General features: G+C 33.3%; 1 protein-coding gene and 1 pseudogene across 1 annotated transcript in view; one reads left to right on the top strand and one right to left on the bottom strand.

Moving 5' to 3' along the window:
- Positions 1-242: 242 nt before the first annotated feature.
- Positions 243-2,118, bottom strand: LOC144374158 (transmembrane 9 superfamily member 3-like; annotated as a pseudogene).
- Positions 2,119-22,483: 20,365 nt separating this feature from the next.
- The window catches only part of LOC144374153 (transport and Golgi organization protein 1 homolog), a 131,503-nt gene continuing 128,076 nt past the window's right edge, over positions 22,484-25,910 (top strand). Inside the window, exon 1 of the mRNA XM_078037074.1 lies at positions 22,484-22,499. The gene's annotated coding sequence lies outside the window, so the exon portion shown is untranslated. The remainder of the gene's footprint in view (positions 22,500-25,910) is intronic.

Here is a 25,910-nt window from a genome sequence, read left to right as displayed (position 1 = left end):
TTGGCTCCGTAATTTCTGTTGCCTCAGAGTCAGTTTTTGATATGACCACCATGTGGTCCTGCCTGAGGTTTTTGTTCTATTAGGAGTGCTTTTGTTGACTTGTGGAGATCATGGACGAGCCACCTATTATCAGGAAGGCCATTTCCCTTTCTCAGTTCCTTTCAGGGTTTAGATGAAAACAGCACTGACTTCTACCCATATAAAAGAGAAATTGATCCAAATTTCCAGGTTTTCTTGTGTCTCTAGTCAATTTACACATTAGTATAGATTTTTTTTTTGACAAAGGCCCTTGTTCCCATGTAAACAAGTGCTCCACACATTACCCCAAGGCTGTGCTAAATACCACCATATATCCAAAGTAAAATGATGTTTGAAGTAAGCCATACATCTTTGTTTCAAAAAAAAATATTAGTAAAACGAATACGTGTAAACAGGGATTGAAGTTGATTCAGCAGAGAGAAAACTTGTCCACTGCCACCTATAATCCCATTTAGCAAGAAGTATGTGCACACAATATCACATAGATGGTAACAATGCAAAGGATGGCCAGAACCAGCATTATGAAGTCATAGACATAATAGATGTGAAAATGAAATACATTTCAATAAAGATAGAGCCAAAAGGTAAAATACTTCCCAGGCAAACAATAACTGCAGGCTACATAAAATATTTTTTCTCCAGTATAGGACAAGGCACAGCATTGGCACAACAAAGGAAGTTGGGCTGACCTAACAAATTTCAGCCAAGTATTATACCAATAAGATTTAGATTTTTGTTCCAAAAGGAATGGCTCTTGAAGCATGGTAACAAATAAATATAAAATTGAAGAAGGCCTGCAGCACACTGAAGCTGGGATAAGGAATGCCCCAGTGAACATCTGTTTTACCCATCTCCTTTCTCCTTGTCTAGCATACAGACTTCTTCCAAAATAATCATTCATTGGTGATGTAGCAGCATAGAAAAATATATAAATCTTCTATCATTGCAATAATAATAACAATGAGAAACACAGGAAATATCTGAAATCCAGAACCAAGTAGAGAGGAAAATATTAGCTGGTGTCTTGATGATCTAAATACATCTCCATGCACCTGTTTCTATCCATATCCATCTCCTAAGTCTATCCATGTCAGCCATTTCTTCATTACTGAACCAGACATAATCTTTCCTTAAGTTCTCATTAAAATCATTGAAACTAAGCCTATCAAGAAGATCACCATCCTGAAGGAGTTGAAAATTAAAAACCAATGAATCCCCTGTTGAAAAAAGGATGGATCACAAGATATTTGTGCAATCGTTCTTCAAATTTTACATCTGAATTTTTCCATTTTACCAAATATGACATCTGTATTTTGGTATTGGGAACAGTTTCACATTTCCTCCAACAATTAAATTTCCATTAAAATCTATTTCAAGCTTTTTGTAGGTCCAAAGATAACAAACTTGTACATTTTCATCTGCTTCACCAATAATACCCCATATTGCTAAATCAACTATGTGCATCTGGTACCAGTAGTGAATTTTGATAGCATAAACAAAGGCATCTCTTTTCTTTATCAAAATCAATTTCACAGTAACTGGCTGGCATCACATCATCTTTAAATTTAATATCTAGACCACTAAATTCCATTTCAACTCCTTGAAATGTTTCTCCTAGAGCTTCATGGTAATGACTGTTACTTTTTTTGACCCCACACAGATTAGAAGTGAAAAGTACTTATATGTTTCGAGGCAATTTTGGAAGGGTCCAGCAGTTTTCATCCATAAGACAACTTCTTCTGTATCTTGAAACTGACTTTCCTGCCTTGCTCCAGTTCACCATTCTGAAAACCATCCAGTCCTAAGTGAAAGCCACTCCTAGAATTCTTAACATCCAATCTTGAATGTGAAAATGCAATTAAACCACCGATCAACTTTAGACCAAATGCAAGAGATTGTTTTGGGGCCAGGCCTTCCACTGGGAAACTGGAGACTTTAAGGTCAGAAGTGGCCTAAAAGACTACCATATGGAGCCTCTGCTGGGAACATGTGTTGATGCTCCTCTGCCTGGGCCCTGGGCAGCAGCAGCAGCAGTGCAGCAGAAGCTGACAGGCCAGGAGCGCCCTGCAGAGGCCTCATCCTGAGCGCTCATGCCTGACTGGCCCATCAATTGCTCTGCCTTTGGTGTTTGTGCGGCAGTGATTCGCATCCACAGGACACTGGCAGACTCAAGGCCTGGGCCCAGCTGCTCTGCTGATGCCCCTGCCTTAACAGCTCCTGTGCCGCCCTCCTGATCCTGCCAGCCTCTTTCTCTGACTCAGCCACAACAGCATTGTGCAGATTTAAGTGAGTTTTTGAAAAATGCTTATCCCACCCCCAAAAGATAAAAAATTCATAGGGACAAGGATATCACTTGTTCTCAATTTGAATCTCCCACACACCAGGCATAGAGCTTGCCAAAGGTGACTATATTTTTTGAAAGAATATATAAATAAATTTCTTTCAAATAGGTGAAATAAAAAGTAAATGAAGAAGTAATGAGTTGAGTGGAGTCAAGGAAGTAATTTTAAGAATGCTGTAGAGGGAGGGGTTGACAAAAGACTGAAGACTGGACCATGCGCCCTGATTGACAGACTGTTGGATCCTAGTGCCCCACAGTGCCCAGGAGCTGATCAAGGATAGGAAGCATTCATCACAAGACCTGATGGGGAGTCTTTCCCTGATTGTGTAGTTGGCTGCGATCTATTAGCTTACTTTGGATTCTAGTTCCATACTGTGTATATAGTAATTGTGTGACAAGCCAGAGACCATCTGTCACACAATTACTATATGTGCAAAGACTGGTTTTCAGACTGGATGGTTTTCAGTATGTGCAAAGCATGTGAGCATTAAATAAAGGCTGTTTTCATTTCTTCAGCTCCCTGTGCAGTTCTTTAGCATAATAGAAGATAGATAAGGAAAGCAGACAAACAGACATTTTAAAGCAGATTTTCAGAGTGGTCATCAATATATCATTATTGTAATTCTTCAAAGTTCTTGGTATTTTTTAATTGTATATCCATCAGGAACAAATCTAAGCTTATTTGTCTAAGGTAAGGAATTAAGGAATTTGTTTTTGCCTCTTATTTACTAAACTTTTTTAAAAGTCCAAGTTTTTAGAAAACATTTATTCACATGTCAGGCTTGATGTTGGGGTTACTAAGATAAAAAAAATTGATTTTTATCCCCAGGAAGTTCATTGTACATGGGAAATAGAGATGCACAAACCATGCATTTCTTTACACTGTGATAAGTAATATAATAGAGGTATTCACACAACATATAAAATTGCAAACAAAGGCTAGAGGCATTTTATTTAGCTTCAAAATTGACTTTGGCAAAGGAGATTTTGTAAGGCAACTGTAAGAGTTTCTTTGTTTGAAGGAAAAGAAAATAGGAATCAGAGGGTGTGTGTGTGTGTGTGTGTGTGTGTGTGTTGCAGTATCTTCATGGGGGGTATAATTGGTATTTCAAGTGTGTTCAAAGCATGTGAAAAGTCATTAAGATTTCATATAGCAGTTTCTCACTTTTCATTCTATATAGCATTTCTGTTTAGTAATCATTGATGAGATGCTGTGGCAGACAAACCGGGGCCATAATGACTCTTTATTCTAAGGATAACGTGAACCCACTGGATTTTATTCAGAATTGCTTCTTAGCTTTTCTTTTTCCTTTCCTCTTTCTTTCTTTACACCACATACTCTTGTTCAATATTCACAAAAAGAATATGGCCTCCTTTAAAAGATTTTGACAATTCTAAATAAACATTATAAAACAATTATGATTTTGTCGATAATATTTTCCCAGTTACTCTATGGTGAATGATTTATTTAATTAAAGATGTCACCCTCCTTTTACCATACCCCCCCAACTCTTAGATGAAATTGTTATATGATTTCTTTGCAGTCACTGTGTTGAAAATAAAAGATTTAGGATCAGTGTGGTTAGTGGATAGATAATTTTCAGAATGAACTTAGGGGATCTGTTAGGAGTTTACTGTGTACTTCACGTAAAAATGATAAATGCCTGAATTGAAATAGTAGTGGTAAGAGCAGAGAGAGCAGGGTTGGTATGGGAGATACTTAAAGAGGTTGGATCAATAGGACTGGGTCAAAGTTTGAATGTGGGTTGGAAAAGATAGAAATGTTCAAGTTGACTGCCCAGGTTCTGACTCAGCCTTTTGGGTAGAAGGTGACCATATTACAGTGTGTTGAAGGGTTAGGTTCAGAAATAAGATAGGAAAAATTCTGAGTGTACCTGGGAATCTATTGATTTAGAGATGGATAATGTATAAAGTATATGGACATATTGACTGTAGCTCAAGAGAGAGATCTGATAGGCAAACAAAGATTTGAAGCTCATTGCTGAACAGACAGTAGTTGAAGTTATAGGATTGACTAAAATGTTCCAGGACAAAGTTAACTGGGATCATAAGAAGAAAATCCCATATTTACAGGGAGGAGGAAAAATAAAACCTGAAGGATACTAAACAGAATATCAGTGTAGTAGGAATTAAAGAAAATTATCAGAATCTTGGGAGATGATAGAGAAAATAATTTTAAGATTTTAAGATTATTCAAGAAGAAGGAGTCAATGTTAAAAGTGATTAAGAAGTCAAGGGGGTTAACCTCTACAATTGTCCATTTAATTTTGATGTTAAAAAAGCATAATGGCCATCATGAGGTGGCATTTTAATTTTTTTCTTTTAAAAAAGTGATTTCATTTAGAAAGAGAAAACAGAACGAAACCAAAAGTATACTGATCACAAAAACATCTACTTAATTTTCTAAATGTTACAAAACCAATTGATCATTTTTATGAAAAGGAAGAGAAATGGGTGTATTTTATTTGCCACTTCCATATCATTATTTCAGTAAATTGTTGATTTTAGTAAATCCATATTACTAAAAATGACAAAACTGCCTTCTCAAATCTTTTTTTTCAGGACATTAGCTGTATTTTCTTTATTATGTTAAGGTATAATTCAGAATGTTATTTTCTAACATATTATTAACAATTCTAGATTCATGTCACAGGGGTTATAGTTTGAAATTTTTCATCAAACTATTAATTCATTTTAAAGCAACAGCAACCAAACCTTGTAGCATCTCTTACGTGATTCACCAAATTAATCAGCAATTAAAAACATCAAGGAAAATGTATTCCCAGAGTGAGAATCTGCTCTTTGATTCAGGTCTTCAAGTTTAACTTCTAAGTATGGGAGACAACATATACAAAGTTAAAATCTGGTGTCAATGAAGACAGGAAAGAGGAAGAAACTATAAAGTTTCTCCTCTATTCCCTAACAATATCTGGTAAACAACAGGTCAACAAGTATTTCAAATTAATGTGAACACAAAGCTCAAAATAGCTTTGGCAATACAGGAGAGCAGAGAAACCACTCAACTGTATGCCAAGGACAAAAAATCAGATGAGAGGGTACAGGTGAAAAAACTGGCAGCAGGAGTAACATTTTGAGATGAGGAAGGAAAGAGATGCTTCCCTGGATTTGCCCACATTCTGAAGCAGGATTGTGTGAGTTATGCTTCCTAGATTTGTAGCACTTACAACATGCATGGCTAGTAACTCTGGAGATGTTAAATCAATTATGTATTTAATCCCAGGTCTCAATAAATTATTTCCTCAATAAATAATCTCTTCAATTAACTAAAGAAGATTCCAAGAATACATAGCATTTCCTATGTGAGGGTATCCTTTGTGAATAAATACATGTCTTCTTATTTCTTTGGTCTCTGTTCACCCAAAGGGCAGAGACAAGACAGCTAAAATGGGATTTATTCTCTCAATAAATTTAGCATTAAGAGTCTTTAGCCTTCAGAACATCTACAGAGCAATGGAATTATCTAATTCATATTAGGAGGGACAGAAGATTGTGTCTCTATAGAGTCAGAGAGGCACTCTAGATACTTCAGAAAATTATAAGCAGAGAACTTTCCAAAATCTCCTATGAAGCTATATCTGGTAAATGTAATTTACTTTCTAATTGACTTAAAATATTTTCAATTGGGAAATGAATTAGAATGTATAACTAAATATTTCAATAATCTAGCACAATGCATGACTTTAAGACTTGGAAAATCACAGCACATGTCAATATAAGCACATGGACACACACATGATTTGTATATTTCATTTAGGATATGACATAAGGAAATGCAAGATTAAATTCTGACATGGAAAATTGTCAAGTCTTCATGAAATTACATGCAGTTGAAGAGATTTAGAAAAGGCTTCATGTCTTACTTGATGTGCATAAATAATTTTTGAAAGAACTGCAAAAAGATACATTGTAAAAGAGGCATAGCTCTAGAAAGTTTATTAAACCAATGATAGCCAAAGGATGCCAACAAAGAAAAAGTATTTCGATTTCTGTGATCCTAAAGAACATCCTAGTTATTATTAGAAATAATAAAACATTATTTCATAAGATTGATTCCCAGTTTTCCAAATGTGAGAGCTGTTGGGAACAAATTAAAAAGCATTAGAAAGTGCATCAAAATCTCTGTTTGGAATGAATAAAATTGACACTAGAGATGTTGAGGCAGTTTCTTAGCTCCTGCTTGTGAAACCCTGGCCACATATGGGTGACTCCTTTCTGACACCCAGCTCCTATCTATTATTCAACCAGATTCATAGGTTGTATGCTACCTAGAAAATAACCCTTCCCTTGCTCCACTTAACCAAAATCTTACATGTTTTCAGGTTGTTTCTGAAATGTCACCTGCTTCATAAAGCCTTTTCTAAATCTCTTCAACTGAACGTAATCTCTCCTTCCACTGCCCTTGTAAAGAATCTCACTTCTCACCTTGTGACATCCATTTGTGTTATTGCCCACACTCCTTTTCAACTTCCTAGAAGGAACACAGTTTCTTGTTGAGATATGTATTCTTTCTCCCCTTAGACCAACATCAGATAGATGGATAAACAGACAACTGATGCTCAAATATTTTATTTTTAATTCAATTAAATTACAGAGAGGAAAAGCAGGCAGGTATAAAAGGATTTTAAAGGACAGACAGAAGACACTTTGGCCAAAATGTTGTTTATCAGAAGTGTGCAAATGGGCCTAAATAGAAGGTATCCTGCCAGTCTATGGATGGACGAATTCTCTTTTGTCCACACATGTTTTTAATTTTTCACTCTTATCACCATGGCTTGTTTATTATATTTGTGTCTTACTCACTTGCTTCCTACAGTTGATTTTCACAATGGTCATGTGCCAGTTGGCTAGAGCATGAAATGTTTCTTTGTGGAAGTCAAAAGTGGTACAATTACAAGGTCATTTTATCTCTGCACTTTTAATCAACCATTTAATTCATCCTGATATTTGACTTTTGTGTACTTCCAACTCATGAACATAATTTTACTTCTGACTTTAGATCCCATTTTAGAAATGTCAGCTCTGAGTTTTGAGTATTATTCTTCTTGGCTCTCCTCACTCTGACTCTTTCAACCTTGGCATCCTCCTTTGTAAGATCATTTTAAGCATTTTTTATTGGATTAAATGTAAAGAAGAGCCAGGGCATGGTATAGAAGACAGTATTTGTGATTGCTTTTCAGTATTACTTAAGTTTTGAATTTTTTTTGTCATCTAGCTCTTCCCCTTTAGTTTGTCAGATGGCTATTTCTGTGCTAAGTGGTTCTGAAGTCTTTGTTAGGGACAGTTCTGTTTCTATAATGATCCCTTAAATCAAGTGCAATATAGAACATTCAAAGATGTGATTTTATCTTCTTCAATTACTCATTCACTCCAAATTCCAATATACAGTATATAAGTAAAACTTCACAGAATTAGTTAAAAGTCTTTACGTGATTAATTTCAAAGTACATGTAAATTTATTTCCATGGAATATCAAGATTAAAAAGATGATATTCTAGAAGGTAATATTGTGGTCCTAAAATAAACTTTGTATATTCTGAGATAGTCTATACCATAGCTTTCAAAAAAATTTAAAAAATGTGAATTGAATTAAGATTCAAAATACATTTTAGGAGGAGTAAATTATGCATTTAAAAACCATTATATGTCTACAGTAGAAAGGATGTGCATAACATTAATTTATTTTAAAATTAATTACATTTAATTAAAATATAGGAAAATATTTCATGATAAGAAAATTAATAATTTGAGAATAACCATTTTTCAATTTGATAAAGGTTGTCTCCAAGCAAACAAGCAAGAATAAAAACATGCACCACCAACAAACAAACAAATGATAAAAATACCTACAGCCAACCACACACCTAATGAGGAAACACTAACTGCTTTCCTTCTAGAATTAGGAATAAGGTATGTTCACTTTTTCACATGTTTTCAACTGAAGCAACTGAAGTTTTACTGAAGCTTCTATTTGAGAAAGTAAAGCAAAAAAGAAAGGAAGGAAAGAAAGAAGAAAGAAAGGAAGGAAGAAAGAAAGGAAGGAAGGAAGGAAGGAAGGGTATTTGCATAAGAAAGAAAGAATTCAAATTACTTTTATTTGCCCAGAAGATTGTCACTTATGGAGAAAAATTACATGGATTGCACAAATATACTTCAAAAATGAATAAGTTAGTTTACTATGATTGCAGGATACAAGATAAATATACAATAAAATTGCATTTAAGTTAGGCACAATTAGACATTGAAATAAAACAAAATAGCATACATAATAGTAAGTTATATATAGTTACAAACATACAAAAAGTCAATTATGAACAATTACCAACAAGACATTTAACTTAACTTTTACAGAAAGAAATGCCATTGAAGTAATGCTCAATATTTTTGTCATTTGGGAAATTTAAATATTAAAAACACAAGATTACAGACATTCCCATTAGAATTTCAAATAGTTAAAAATTAACAAAATGTGATAAAATGCAATCATTAATTTTTATGAGTTGGCAAGGAGAAAGGGAAGGGAGTAAATTTAAGGTATGTTAGGAAGCTTTTAGGTGTGATGGATTGATTTTCATCTTGACTGTATTTATGGTTTCATGGATGTATCTATGTTAATAATTAAGTTGACTACTAAACATATCCAGAGTGAATTAGTAGATATTTTCCAGCTAACCCTGATTTAGAATGCTCATTACAACGTTTACAGGTTTACAGCGAGAGACCAAGAACATATCTTCTTACCTCAAGAAGAATGATAAATTTATAAATCAGGAAAATCATACCTGAACATATATATGATATATTTATGTTTGGATATATGTTTGAATATAACAACTGGTTGTAAATAACACCCCTATTTTAGCTCTCTTCCCCCCTGCCATTTGAAAGATGCTCTCATGGATGTGTACACATGTCAAAATTTATCCACTGTACACTATAATAATTTCTATATATATGGAAATTCTCTTTTCTACTTATGCACAATTAATGAATTTGTGTGTGTGTCATATTTCATCAGTTTCTTTAAAGTTTGGAATTCTAATAGGTATGTAATGGTATCTTAATTTGTGTTTCTCAATTTGCAAAGGATGTTGAGACTTACTTCACACACTTCGTGTGTGTGTGTGTGTGTGTGTGTGTGTGTGTGTGTGGTTGTGTATAATATATGTATTTTATATAGGTTTATGTATATGTATATATATGAATTAGGTTCAAAAATTGAACATTAAAATTAAATATTAAATTGCTTCCCTGGTAAAGTTAGAAAATACACACAAACATACATATTCATGTGACATAATTTTATAATTTTCAAAATGGGTCAAAACATAAACACACATATTTATGACACAAATTTATCGTTTTCAAAGGGTTTTGAAACATGACACCTATTTAACAAAGTTGTTTTGAAAATTAAATGAGTTAATGAAATTAAGATATTTAGAATATTATCTAAGCCCAAGGTAATTATTTAAATGCTATATATTCCTCCTGCTTACAATTGGTAGCTCTATGTAGCCATAATGATTTTTAAAATGCTATCAATAAATGTTGTAAAGAAATTTTAATCTTCCCCTGTTAATCCAATAATGTCAATTGGGTAAGTATTACTCTTAAAATCTGCCTCTCTAGATTAATATTTTAATATTCTAAATGTACCTAAATAATGCAAAAAATATATATTTTACATTTTCCTTCAATGGTAAGTTCTTTTGTATATCTATTCAATTCTTTTGTGATTTGTCAATCTACTCTATTGACTTTCCACTATGTAAGTTTAAATTATAAACAATTTTGACATAAATGAAATTGACCTTAGATCCTCTCATGATAGCAGGTCGAGATTCATCTGGCTAAAGTTTTTTTTTTCCTGGTGACACATCTGATCTGTTCACAGTGGAGCAAAAGAGGAAAAATTGATCTAGAAAAAATAATTATACCTTTTCAAAATGCTATTTGATTATTTAAAATTTGTTTTAATGTTTTTATTATCTAATATTGGAAGAGGTCATGTATAAGTAAAACAAAATTTACTTACAATATATAAACAATAGGGAGGCAGAAGAATAAACATCTATAGCTGTAAATCACAGTGTGACAATTTAAATATTTATGTTGCCATGATGACATCCTTAGTGCCTATTTAGAATCGTGATGGACATCTTAAAGAAATAAATATTTCTATCTTATTCAATGGGCATAGACTCACTCTCTCTCTGTATAATATATATGTACATATATGTACATGTAGTGTGTACTGGCATGCAAGTTTTATATGTGCATTTCTATAGAAAATCATAAGTAGACATAACTATGAATATTTTGTATATGTATGTAATATTTTACACTGTATTTATATACAATGTCTGATAATTAGCATATGTATGTTCAGGAATACATCTACATATACATATATATGCTCACACACATCATAGCTTTATTAATATTGTTCATAAACACAACTAGTAAAACACTATGAATTTACTGTGCATAGGCATGTAAAGTATATGTGAATGTTCTTTCACAATGTGCAAATTATAGATATTAAAATTGGTTAGGCAGGATTAAAGAAGTAAATGAGAATTGTTAAATGAGGATTTGGTCAATGCAAATTTTGTGTGCTGTACATAAATTTTGTAGACCTAATGATTTTTGAAAACCATTTCCAAGGCTGTTTATGGCTCATATGGAAATCTAAATGGAATCTTACAGGAACTGGATTAAGGAATTAAGCTCTTGTCAAATATTGCTGGTCTCTGCTTTTTAATTTTTCTTGCCCTCAGAGTTCTCTTGCCTTTAATACATGTTTATACTTTGTAGGCCAGAAGTGGAACTCTCTAGCTAATATTTTTTTCTTCCTATTGTGCAAAGAAATCTTCTTTAATGCTTACATGGTTATTTGAATTTTGTAGTAGAATGCTGTGCACTACAGTTTTGTTTTGAAATGAATGATCCTCTTTTTTTGTTTGTTTCAAGGTAAATGATTTTCTGCAGTTTTGTTGTGCATCCTTAGGAGACGACTCATCCCATTGCTTAGATGTAGAAGGGGATTTTTTTTTTAAATCACTGCTGTGAACAACTAACTGCTTGATCATCAATGTTCCTCTTTTTCTTCTCCTTCCCTTTGTAGTGGTCTTAGTCCGTGCCTGTCCTCCATGGCACATCAGGATTTGACAAACTGGTGCTACTCAGAGTGGAAGCAATGTATTCTTTGTTAGAAAAGTTCCCTCTTTCTCAGAAGTCACATAAACATCTTAGGAAGAATGGTTGATTAAATTGGCTCTGCCAGGAGTTATACTTATCTGAACACATACTTTCTTTGTGTAGGATTTGGAAATTCTACCCAAACCCCACATCCTTTCTCTATAGAAGGTAAAATTAGTCTTGATTTCTTCCTGTATGTGCAAGCTTTGTTCTTTGTGCAGTTTCCATAGAAAGAGTGATTTTCAGTATTCAGGTCTTATCTTTCAGTATGAAAACTTAGTTATTGTTCAGCATTTTTAAACTTCCAATTGGGCCTTTGTCTTCTAGACAGTAAGTAGAAAGTTGTACTTCATAAATGACATTTTACTTCATTATATCGTTTCTTCCACTAAGCCATAGGTTGTGCATACATTATAGTTAGGTGAAATATTTGCTTAGAAGATAGTAAAAATCAGCTGAAAAATGATGTGCTCACCTGCCGAGAGCCTATTCTAAGTGACTTTACTTTTCCTGTAACATTACAGAAAAACGACACTTGGTCTTCTTTAGGACTAGATCAAGGGGATTTTGGAAACCATAGGTTTCTCCAAATACAAGGCAGTGTCTGAACTAAAGGCATACAAAATTCTTTTTTGATTGAGTGAATGAAGGGTCAAAAGCAGGAAGAAAAATAACTTTTGGTTATTTTAAATATTATGAAAATAATTATATCTTAAGTTTACGTGAATGTATAATTTGGAAATGATTATTCTCCTCTATTAACTATTAAGCTTTTGTTGTATTTACACCTATTTTGGAAATTATTCCATAGAGCATGAAAATTAGGTTTTGTATACGTATTTAGAGATTGATTAACAAATTATAATAGATTTTTTAAAAATTATGCTTATTAACCCTGAAAGTCAATCATTGACATTTAAAAAACAATAGTATAAAAATTGTGAAAGGGACATTATTTGAAAGTGGAAGAAGGATTATAATTTTTCCAGGTTACCTTTATGGGGTATAAATGGAATATGTAATATTTTGAGAATACTTTGAATTCTGAAATTTTATCATGTCCAGGTTAGAAATATGCAATGCAATACTATCCTGTAGGTAGAAGCAGCAAGCTATAACTCTCAGTCAACCACACAATCACAAGGGTAAACTGTGGATGCCCCAGCTTACACTTTGTTCCAGCTTACACTGCATTTCTAAGCTATGGTGTTCATTAGATTGAGTATATTAAATGCATTTTTTTCTTCAATTATTTTAATTTCACAATGGGTTTATCAGGATGTAACCCCGAAGTCACGGAAATCTGTAGTTCTCTCCTCTGTGGTATATATATGAATACACACACACACACACACACACACACACACGTGCACAATTGCTGGGGATCAAACACAGAATCTCACGTGTGCCAGGCAAGTACTCCATCACTGAGATGTGCCCTCTGGTCCCTTTTCTTGGTTTTTAATGTTCCATATGATAAATGTTCTTAGTTCATCATGCTTAGCCAGAAAGTAACAATAGCCTATCATATAAAACAGCCATATTTTAGAGGACATTTGATTAAAAAAACCTGATAATTTTGCCAAAGACAAAGTTTCCAGTGATAACAAAATAAATTCTGGTTGCAGCCAAATCATTTTTGTTTTGCATTGTGCAGATGTCTATAATATTTTTTTTGGATAAATGCTTTCTGTCAAATTGGCAATTTTGCTTTTTCTTTCTGAAAATTTCTTTGGAATACAAATGAAATTAGATTTGTTTTTTTGGGAGGAGGGGTACATGTGAGGAAAAATGTCTGTATTATCTATCACTTGGTATTCCCCACCAGTCCTTCATGTTGTATTAACTATGTTTTTGCACATTGGAAATAATTCCTTATAAATCCAGCTGGCTTTCATGTCTCCATTATTGGTTTACAATTTGTTTCAGTTATATATAATCATGGAGCAGCCCCTTTAGTCAATAAGATGTTGGTAATGTTTTGTTGCAAACTATAAGGATGCTATAGGTTTTATTAGTTACAAATAGCTATTGCTAAAAACTAGCAATAGCATATTTATAAAAAGCCCTGTAAAATAGCAATATCTTTTTCCCATATAGCAATACTCAGGCAAAAATTATATTTTCTGTCTCTAAATATTAGTAGATGAAACATTCAATAGCTAGCCTTGCTAAAATATTCTCTAGGAAATGAAAAAATAAATGTATTTTGAACCCTATAGAAGAAAGAGAAGCACAATGTACCTTCACTTTTCTAATTTTACCTTGTTCTACTAAATATCAAGTTTTTGCTATGAATTTTGTCAACAGTATTTTAATAACTCTGCTGAAATTTCAGATACAAGTCTGTGATTACCTCCTTATTTATGTATAAATAGCACATCATTGGTAAAACATATACATGGATGGTGATTATTTATATATATATAAATGTGTTACAAGGAATTTCTTCTTGTAACCAAATTAGAAAAGTATATTCCTATGGTCTATGATATAAATGTAGCTTATTTCAGGACAAACTACCTCTAGTCATTAGATTGTGAACTTTAGGAAATTTATGAAAGTATATTTTCACTAATCTTAAGTTCCATGATAAATGGTGTCTGTATTTGAGAAAAATCAAGGCATTTTAATTTAATTTTGTTTTAGTTTTGCAGTGCTGTGGATATAGTGCAAGGTCTCACATATTCTAGGCAAGTATGTACCATTGAGCAACATCCCTAGCCCGACACTTCTATTTATTATTTATATTCCTTAAAAATCATGACTTTTCATTCATTAAGCTACTTATTTTGAGATAATAGTAGCATACATTTGTTTTAGTCAGCTTTTTTGCTGCTGTGATCAAAATATCTGCCAAGAACAATTTTAGAGGAGAAAAAGTTTATTTGGCACTCATGGTTTCAAAGATTTCAAATGGCCAACTTTATTGTTCTGGGTCAGATGTAAGAATACCATGGCAGAAGGTTATGGCAGAAGAAAGCGGTTCAGGACATCCAACCAGGAAGCAGAGTAAGAAAAAGTGTACTCATCAGGGACAAAATACATGTCCTAAAGGCATACCCCAATGATCTACCTCCTCCAGTCATACTCCACCTGTATTTAGTTACCACCCAGTTATTCCCTATTGGGGGATTAATTCACCAATTTGGTTAAGACTCTCATAATCCATTATTTCACCTCTAAACCTTGCATTGTCTTGCACATGAGCATTTTCAGGACTCCTCACATCTAACCAACAGCAATATTCAATTATAAAGCTAATGCATAATAGATCTTATCTATCCTTTATCCACTCACCACTATAGTAACATCTTGTCAGACTGTAGTACAATATCACAACCTGAATATTGACATTTGTTTTAATCAGTTTTTCTATATTGTAACCAAAAAATCCTGACAAGAACAAAGTGTATTTGGAGCTCATGGCTTTAAAACCCTAAATATAACTTCACCTTTAGAACTTTAGAGGTCTCGGTCTATAGAGAGCCATTTCTATTGCTCTGGGCCCAATAGAAATGGCAGAAAAGTATGGTGGAGGAAAGTAGCTCAGGACATGGCCATCAGGAAGCAGAAAGCAGTTCCACTTTCTAGGGATAAAATATATTCCCCAAATGCCTCCCACAATGACTCACTTGCTCCAGTCATACTCTACCTGCCTAGTTACCACCCAGTTAATGCATTCAAGTGGATTAATGCACTGATTAAGTTAAGGCTCTCATAACATAATCATTTCACCTTTAAAGTTTCTTGCATTATCTCACATGAGTTTTGGGGGACCACGTAATATCTAAACCACAACATGATGCAGTTAAGATACAGAATATTTCTCTAGTCACAGAGATCTCTCCTGTGGCTTTTACATAGCTATAACCATCCCCTCACCATATCCATTGACAACCACTAATCTATTGTCCATCTCTATAAATCTGTCACTTCGAAAACATTATATAAATGGAACTCTACAGTGTAGGATAACTTTTAGGATTGTTTCTATTTTTTCCCTCAGCATAAATCTTTTGACATTTATTCAGATTCTTGAATGAGCATAAATTTTTATTTTTCTGGGATAAATGCCCAGGATGCAATTGCTGAGTCATATCATATTTGCATGCTTAATTTTTAAGCAAATGCTAAATTCTTTTTCAAAGTAATTGTGCCATTTTATATCTCCATTAGATATGCATAAGTGGTACAGTTTACATTCTCAACAGCATTTTGCATTGTCACTATTGATTATTTTAGTGATTCTGATTGGTATATAGCCATATTTGATTTGTGGTATTAATTTGCATTTTCCATTTACTAATGATGTGAAACATCTTTTTATATGGTTGTTTGTAGGCTGTATAGCTTTTTTTAATATAAATTCTCTGTCCATACCTTTGTTTGTTATTGCTGTTGCTGTAGTTTTAAGCATTCTTTGTGTATTCTCAACCCTAGTACTAAGCTGAATTTGTGATTGGTAAACATTTCTTCAAGTCAGTAGCCTGTCCTTTCATCTTCTTTAAAGAATGTTTTTCTAAGTAAAATGTTTTAATTTCAATAAAGTCTAACTTACTATTTTTTTCTTTTCTGAATCATGGTTTTGGTGTCAAATCTAAGAACTCTGCCTAATCATAGTTGTGACAAATTTCCTATAGTTCTCTCTAAATATTATATCATTATATCTGTTACATTTAGGCCTCTGATCTACTTTGAGGTGATTTTATATGAGATTTGAAGTTTATATTAAGGTCTTATTTTTGTTTAAGGAAGTATAAATATCACAACACCATTTATTGGGAAATTTAAATTTCTTCTATTGCTTTGATTTTTTAATTTGTCAAAAATGGAGTATATTGTAGTTTGTATTAATTCCATGTTCCCTTTTCTGTTCTATTGTACTATGTGTGTTCTGCAAATAATAAAACAGTCTTGACTGTTGTAGAGATATAATAAATTTTGAAAGTGATTAGATTTCTTGTTTTATTCTTTTTCAAAATTATTTTGCCTATCCTAGTTCTTTGGTTTATTCATAAACATTTTAGAATAATTGTGCCTGGGGGCTGGGGATGTGGCTGAAGTGGTAACACCCTCACCTGGCATGCATGGGGCGCTGGGTTTGACCCTCAGCACCACATAAAAATAAAATAAAGATGTTGTGTCTACCGAAAAGTAAATAAATAAATAAATATTTAAAAATTCTCTCTCTCTTTAAAAAAAGAAGAATAATTGTGCCCGTATTTATATAGCTTGCTATGATTTTGATGAAATTTTATGAAACAAGTATATAAATTTGTAGGAAATTGCTATATTTCCTCTCTTGTTTCCAATCCTTCTACATTGTATATTGTCTCCTTTATTTAGGTTTTCTTTGGTTTATCTCTGTTTCATCAATATTTTTTTGATTGAACATATAAGTCCTGTCTATTTATTTTGATTTACAGTTTTATTCTGAGAGATTATTAATGGCCCTGTATGTTTAACCTTTATATTTACATGTTTATTGCTAGTGTATAGATATAGAATTAATTTGTATATATTGGTCTTATATCCTGAAACATTGATGGGCTCAGTTACTAGATGTAGAAGATTTTATCTCTTTGATTCATCAGACAGGTTTACATAGTGAACTGAAAATAGTACAAATATTTTTTCTGATCCACATTCCTACTATTTTCTTTCTTGCATTATCACAAAATCTTTCAGAACTATGTCAAATAAGATTAGTGATAGAAGTCATCCTTATTGTATTGCTATCCTTAGGGATAAGGCATTTATTCTTTCTTCATTGACCATTTGGTAGTATTTTCCAGTAAACCATCTGGGCCTTGAGAGTTACAGATGTATTCAAATTATGTATTTCATATTGGATGGGCGTGGTTGTCCTTTAAAAAACACTGATCTATTTCATCCTGTTGTCCAATTTATGAATGTATGGTTCTTCATTGTACTGCTTTATTTTCCTTTGGGTATATTTTGAAATTCTATTGATATGTCATTTTCTTATATTGGTAATTACTTGAAATATTGCTTAGTTTGACTATTTGAGTTGTTGGTCATAGATTTTTTAATTAAAATTTGTATATGTGGGTATTATACAATTATACTCCTGAGATTATTTAAATCTTAAAGTTTATTTTGTTTTTCTCAGATTCTACTCTCACAGAGGAAGGGGTTGTCCTATCTAATTATATGCAGGGTAGAGTAGACATGCAGATTTCTCAATCTGAAGTGGGAAGAATGCCTGGTTTTCCTCTGGGCCCCTTTGATACTACCAGTGATTAAGAAAAACAGGAGTGCCGTGTTATTGCTCCTCCACTACCACCAATGGGGGATGACTTCATTTCTACTGGAAAATAGTGAACAATCTGGCTCTCTATCGACTATTCAAGGACAGCACATGGGTGAATACAAAGGAATTATGTAACATGAACAATAACTTATCAGAAAAAAAGCATGTTGAAACAACAACATATTTTTCCAAATAAGTGATTATTGGAGAATTCCAATGCACACTACAGGGGTTAGAAAATAAACTTAGGAAAATTTATAACAAGGAGGAAAATGATGAAATATAAAGCCTTGGACTCTCCTTTCCATGATACACAAACTGTTTCACTAGTGGTAATTAAATTGATGCCATTTGTGAGAAATCCACAAACTAGTCAGAATTTCCCTGCATCCAGGTGAAAGCAAAATCAACCACATCAAAAGTAGTAGAGAGACTGGAGACACCCTGTGGTCCCTTTCCCTTGCATGGCACCATGTAACAGAAGAAAACCTCAACTCCAGGTTTCTCTCTAAGGAGGAAAAGGTTTTGATTACACATCCAATATTGGAACTTTTCCTAGTGCTGCCTGAGAGATTGGCTTGGGCCTTTGACAGGATCCATCAGCAGGGAACAAAGGAGCATGGCACTCATCATAGCTTTTGTTCATAGCCCAATACAAAGCAAAGAGAGAACAAATAATCAAAATGCTCCCTGCGAAGGAAAAGTGTGGAACGTAGCATAAAACACTCCAATTTCTCCAAGTCATACCTGGGGGATTGGATTTGGTATTATCTATTGTTGAACACTGATGACAACATGGCCTGCTCTAGATAACTAGGTGCCACTAAGAACAAAATCTATGGTTCTGACCATCACAACTGTTTGAGGGGTCCACAGAATCTCTGGCTGGTTTAATCGATGATGTATCTTCTCCTGTGAAAAACCAATCTATGAATAGAAAAGGTAGCAAATTTTCTCTTGTGTGCATATGAACACAAAGAGTAAAAGACAATGAAGAAAGAGAAACAGTATTGAAACAAGGAAGAAGGTAAAATCACAGAAACTGACCCAAATTAAGCAAAGATATATGAATCTCCAAAACAAGAATTTAAAATAACTACCATTAAATTGTTCAATGAGAACAGGAGAACAATAAATGAATAAAGTAAAATAGTGGCTGGAAATTTGTCTCAAATAGGGAAGGAAATGACATTTAAATCCAGGAATTCCAAAGGACTAGAAAGAAGGATAATTCAAAGAAGTCCAAACTGAGATATAATCATATCGCCAGTAGTTAAAACAGAGAATTTTAACAACAGTAGTAGAACACCAAACCCTCACGTATAAGGAGATTGTCCTAAGACTAAAAGCAGATTTTCAGCAAAAATCCTGCAAGATAAAAGAAGTGGGATGATTTATTCAAAGCACCTCAAGAAAAAAAAATAACATAGCAACCAAGATTACTATACTTAGCCAAATTGTCCTTCAATAATGAAAGGAAAGACAAGGACATTTACAGACGCCCCCACAAAAATGCTGAGGACTTCTTCGGCATTTTAAATAATGTTTGTGTTTTTGTTGTAAAAACAGAAAAAAAATTTCTAACATTCCTAGGGAATCACAAAAATCCCAAATGACCAAAACAATCTTAAGAAGGAATAGCAATGCTGGAGGTATAGTACTTCATAACTTCAAAATATATTTAAAAGCTACAACAACCAAAGAGTATGTTAATAGCAGATGTACCAAAGGAATAGAACAGAGAGCAGAAATAAACCTATACTTACATGGTAAGTCTTCAGGAGAGATTCCAAGAATACACAATTGGAAAAGGATAGTCTCCAACAAAAAATGTTGGGAAAACTGGATATCCACATACAAAGTGTGAAATTATACACTTATCTTATATTGTGTGGAAAAAATACTCACCATGAGTTGAAGATTTCAACCTACAATCAGAAACCAAAATCTCTGGAAAAAATATGGAGGAAAACCTTTATGACATTGGTCTTGGTATTGACTTCTTGGATATGGCACCAAAAGCACAGATTTAAAAAAAGCAAAAAAAAAAAAAAAAAAAAGAAAAGAAAACAGGCCAGTGTAACTACATAAAACCAAATCATTTCTGCAATGCAAAAGGAACAATAAATATAGCAAAAACACAAGCTATAGGATGGAAGAAAATGTTTGCAAACCATATGGTAGGCTATTAAAATCAAAATTATATAAAAAGATCCCACAACTTAATAGCAAAAAAATAATAATTCAATTAAAAATGGTCTAAGAGTTGAATAAATATTTCTACAAAGGGAAATAAATTCCCAAGAAATATATGGAAAGATGTCCTTTTCACGAATTGTTATGAAATTGTAGAATAAGATATCTCTTCTCATTTGTTAGGTTAGCTATCTTATGGGGAAAAAAAGAAGATAGCAAATGTTGGTGAGGATATGGAGGACATGTAAACTGTGTATACTTTTGTACTGTGAATGTAAAATTATATGTATGCTATAAAAACAACATGTAGTTTTCTCAAAATAATAGAACACCATATCAACTACCAATGCCACTTCTGGGTTATGTAAAATATAACTTAAATCATGATCTTGAAGAAATATTGGCACTCCTATGTTCTTTGCAACACTATTCACAATGGTCAAGATGTGGAAACCATTTTACTCTCCATTTCCCAACAAAGTAAAAAGAACACAAATGAATGCAGCTGTAGAAGATAATGCTAAGTGAAGTTAGCCAATCCCAAAAAACAAATGGCGAATGTTTTCTCTGCTGTAAGGTGACTGACTCATAGTGGGGTAGGGAGAGGAAGCATGGGAGGAATAGACAAACCCTAGACAGGGCAGAGGGGTGGGAGGGAAAGGGAGGAGGTAGGGGGTTAGCAATGATGGTGGAATGTGATAGACATCATTATCCAAAGTACATGTATGAAGACATGAATTGGTGTGAACATACTTTATATACAAACAGAGATATGAAAAATTGTGTTCTATATGTGTAATAAGAATTGTGATGCATTCCACTGCCATGTATTTAAAAAATAAAAGCATTTTCTTTTTTAAAAAAAAACATATGGTATATACATACATGAAATTTTTCTACTTTAAAGAGAAGAAAATTCTATAATATATGATGAGATGGATAAACCTTGGTGATATTATGCTAAGTAAAATAATCCAGTCAAAGAAAAACAAATACTATATGATTTCTCTAAGTGAGTTTCTAAGAGTTATAGAAGTAGAGAGTATAATGATAATTACCAGGCGGTTGGTAAAACGAGAAAATGGGGAATTGATAATTTAAGAGTATCCAGTCTCAGTTATGCAAAGTGAATAAGTTAGACAACTACTGAATAATGGTCATGTGCTGTACAATATCATTTTGGTCAATAATGAATCACATATTCAATGGAGATCTCATAAAATTCTAATGGAGCTGAAATTTTCTATTACCTTGTATTTTTACTGTATTTTTCTGACATGTTTAGAAAAATAAACATGCATGTTTATGTAACTGTGTTACAATTGCTGATAATATTCAGTACAGTAATATGCTATGTAGTTTATAGCCTAGGAGTGATAGATTATTTCATATGGCCTAAGTGTGTAGAATGCTTTACCATGTAGGTTTGTGTAAGTACAGTCTGTGATGTATGCACAACAGTAAAAATCATCTAATAATACATTTTTATCATTATGTGACACCTGAAGGTAGTGAATATAACTCAATTGGATTGTGTTCCTACTAAAAAAATATTACATGGTACTCTGAAAAATCTTTAAAAGGTAGATCTCATGTTAAGTGTTCTTATAATAAAAATAAAACTAAATCATATTAATGTGAAAAACAGACTTGAGAAACAGATGAAGAGACAGCTATGAATTTAATATTATTACCCAATGTAGGGTGATAGGTCAGGATATATGGAGAAAAAGTAGCAATCAACCAATAATAATTACCTCAATTAAAACCTTAAAGAATTTAAAGAAACCTGGGAAATTTAGAAAATGAAATTTAACAAAGAACTCAGGAAAACTCTTTTTTTTAAGAGAGAGAGAGAGAGAGAATTTTAATATTTATTTTTTAGTTTTTGGCAGACACAACATCTTTGTTTGTATGTGGTGCTGAGGATTGAACCCGGGCTGCAAGTATGCCAAGCAAGCGCGCTACTGCTTGAGCCACATCCCCAGCCCCAGGAAGACTCTTTTAAAATATATCAGTTAAAGTTCTGACTTTTAAAATTCTCAAAAATACACATAGACAAGAAAAGTTAAAAAATAAAAGTTAAAAATAGAATTAAATTACCATTAATTATATACAATATGATTTTTCTACTTAGAACACCAAGAATACTTGAATTAATAAGAAAATTTCTTTAAATTTCTAGTTTCAAAATACTTTAAAGATTTAATATCATCCATAAAATGATAATGATCACATTTATTTGGCTCTTACTATGTGCTTACTTTTTACTTAATAAAGTGCTTTGCATAGATTATCTCAAAGCAGTATTATGATATATTTATGATGTTATTATTTTCATTTTACAGATAAGAAAATGGAGGCAAAGAGAAATCATGAAACCAGTCCAAGATTACAACACTGGTAAGTAACTCATGAACAGTACACAAATATTTCTACTCTCATACAAAATACAATATTTAATTTCTAGGAATTTGACTTACATGATCACAAAATTAAGCTTGATTGGAACATAGAAGGTAGGAATCGAGAAGAGTTACAGGAGCTAGGAATCCTTAAGAATTGTGACACCTGGCCCCCTAGAGAAATCTTCAGATTATTTCAGGTTTTCCCTCCTGTGTCTTTACCTTCAAAGTTTGGAAGATAAACTATCTTGGTGCAGCTTGGGGCAAGTGTCTACTCCTGTGTTTTTCATTGGCATGAGAAAGTAGTGGAAGATCATTGATTAGAAGCCTCACTACAAATACATGGATTGATTGGGCAAGCAGAATTAGGCAGGGAAAGGGGCTCAAAAAGAATTAAATTCGGTGTCCATTTAAGACCCCAATTCTTTAGAGGAGAAGAGCAGAGCTAGGTGGCAGCGGGCAGTGTAAATGTACAACCACAGTAATGAAAGGATTGATTTTGCTGCTGGAACCTGAACAAATTCTCTGCTTTCAAGATTATTCGAGGGTTCTCATGTGGGTAACAGTCTATCTCAGATTCATTCTAAGTGGCTCTTTCTCTTTCTATCTTGAATCAAATGAAAGACTCTGCATAGAAGTATACTCCAGAGAGTTTGAAGGATTCAAATATTGTTTTTTTTGCTTGGTCAAACTGGTAACTTTTGAAAGTACCACTCTTATGGTACTATCAGTCACTGCACGGAAGTTTAAATTTTATGAACAGAATATAATGTATAATTAAATTGCTGCTACTTTGGTGTCATCTATTTTATGAGCTTTAAGGGGTTTTTAATTTGGATCATGTTGTTATTTAATGTGCCCTAAGAAGGACTTTGACTAGACATATTATTATAGATACTAGAGAAATTTAAAGATAAGCCTCTTAAGTAAATGTTTTGTGAGAACAAAATTTCTCACCTTTGGCACTACTGAATTTTGAGGGCAGATAATTGTTTGCTTAATGTATGGAAAGTGTCTTATGTAATTCTTGTAGAAAATTTACTTACATCTCTGGCTTCTACTTAAGAGATATCAGTAGCATCCTTAAAGATGTTGCAATAACAACAACAAAAATATCTCCAGTTATTGTTGAATAATCCCCAAGGGAAGAAATATTGCCAGTACTCCATTATGCAAGATGAATAAGTTCTAGAGATCTGCTATTTATATCTGCATGATGATGTTCTCCAGTCAATGATGGACCATGTATATGATTATACCATGGTGTTCTCATAATCTTATAACAGAGCTGAAAATTTCTATCAGCTAGCAATTTTACTGTTACTTTTCTATGTTTAGACATATTTAGATACACAAATACTTAGCACTGGGTGGCAGGTGCCTTCAGTATTCTGTATGGTAACATGCTGAGCAGGCTTATTGACTAAGAGCAATAAGTGGTATCAGAGAGCCTGGGTGTGTAACAGGCAACATCACTTAGGTTTGTGTAAGCACACTCCATGGTGTTTGGATAATAACAAAATTGTCCAACAATGTTCCTGAGGCTTTATCCCACCATTAAGTGACACGTGACTGTGGTGAAAGGCACTGAATGGACCTACCATGGTAGATAAAAGAGGGACTTCTTGACAATGGACTAGTAGAACACATTCCATTCACAGTGCTCAATAAGGTTAAGAGGACAAATTTCTACCAGTGTAAGAATTTTCAGTTTTGGTGTTCCTTAGGAAATTGGCATGCATACTCTTTACTTAGCAAGCCATGGTAGGAAGTGATTCTTAACTGTGGAGGCACAGTGATATTAAGACATTAGACTTTTAAAATAATACTGATTCTCAGGCCACATTCTTGATGAATTACATTAAAAATTCTGGTGGTTGCTATATTTTGGAACTGAAATGTTCCCCAAAGGTCCATGTGATAAAGTCTTGGTCTCTACGCCATGGGAATACTGGGTGCTGATAGAGCCATAATGACAGGGGGTCTAGTTGAGGAAAGTTAGGTCAAGGGGTCATGAACTTGAAGGAGCAATTGGAAGCAAAGCTCCTTCCTCTCTTCTTTTTTTGCTTTCTGGCTTGGATGAGGTGAACAGGCCACATCTTCCATGAGCTCTGCCATGACACTTTGCCCCCATGAGCCTAAAGCAACTGGAGCAGTGGCCATGTACTAAAACTTCTGAAATCCTGAGTCAAGCTAAATCTTTTCTCCTTTCATCATTTCAGGTGTTTTATCATAGTGACAGAGAGTTGACTAATACAATGTTATAAACAATTTTTTTTAAAGTCCGCTAAGGGATCCTAACATATAGCAAATTGATATAAACTAATATGAAGTGAATCTCCTTGAAAATTCACCCAAATCAAGCCCAGGAATGTATGCAAGAGTATATAAAATTTATCACAACTGATTTCCTGCTTTACTACTTATAAGCTTGCAAGAATTGCATCATTTACAGAAGGCCCAGTGACAAAGTGCTCCAGTGGTTCAGTTACAACATCATGGCTCCATTGCACCACTGGTTGATAATAAACTAAGAAAAATAAACTTTGGAAAGAAAATTTACAGACTAGGGTACTTTCTGATAAACTGGTAATTTAAATATCTATGTAGTTCTATTTATCAATATTGGATATAACTCTGTATGGATTCTGACATTGTACAAATTAAAATAGAAAGCTAGGTATTGTATTTTTAGCATTATTCAGACTTCAACATCTGTGCTACACAAATGGCCCTGGATTTAACAGGAGAACTAATTCATTCTCAATCTGCTTTTGACTTGTAGATCTAACTTGGAAGCAATTTTTTTCATAAGAGAATTTAAAATAATCAAGTATATATATATATATATATATATATATATATATATATATATATATATATATATATATATAATACAGGAGTCCTTAATATCAGTCAAAGATATTCAGACTGGGTGTACTGGGTCAGAGTTATACAAACTAATTACAAGTATTTGTTTCTTGGGGCTTATTCTTAGGAGAAAAGGAATAAAGAACAGGATAAAAATGAAACAAGAATGTGGCTCCTGTATGCAGCACTCTGTAGCCCAGATTACAAGGCAAATTTAGCCCCACTTTGAGGTAACGTGGACCACATTTGTGGACTCCCTATCAGTATGTCATCAGCTTATTTGGGGAGGAGGGAAACATCTCTGAGATTATGTTTTGTTGAGTGAAATTCTATGGGTAAAAGGTATCTGGTTGGTTATCAGCTAACATGTAACAGCAGCTATGGAACTAGTGTGCCCATTGACAAGGAGGATATGGGCCAGTCACCAGGAAAATTCATTGAAGTACATAACATAGTCACCTCATTTCATTTAATATTTTCAGATGCAGCACTTTAAATATTGGATCGAGGAACTTGAACTGGACATACAACTTTAAGA

The sequence above is a fragment of the Ictidomys tridecemlineatus genome, unplaced genomic scaffold (assembly GCF_052094955.1).
Source record: "Ictidomys tridecemlineatus isolate mIctTri1 unplaced genomic scaffold, mIctTri1.hap1 Scaffold_598, whole genome shotgun sequence".
Lineage (NCBI taxonomy): Eukaryota > Metazoa > Chordata > Mammalia > Rodentia > Sciuridae > Ictidomys > Ictidomys tridecemlineatus.
This window is presented reverse-complemented; position numbering and strand designations above follow the sequence as displayed.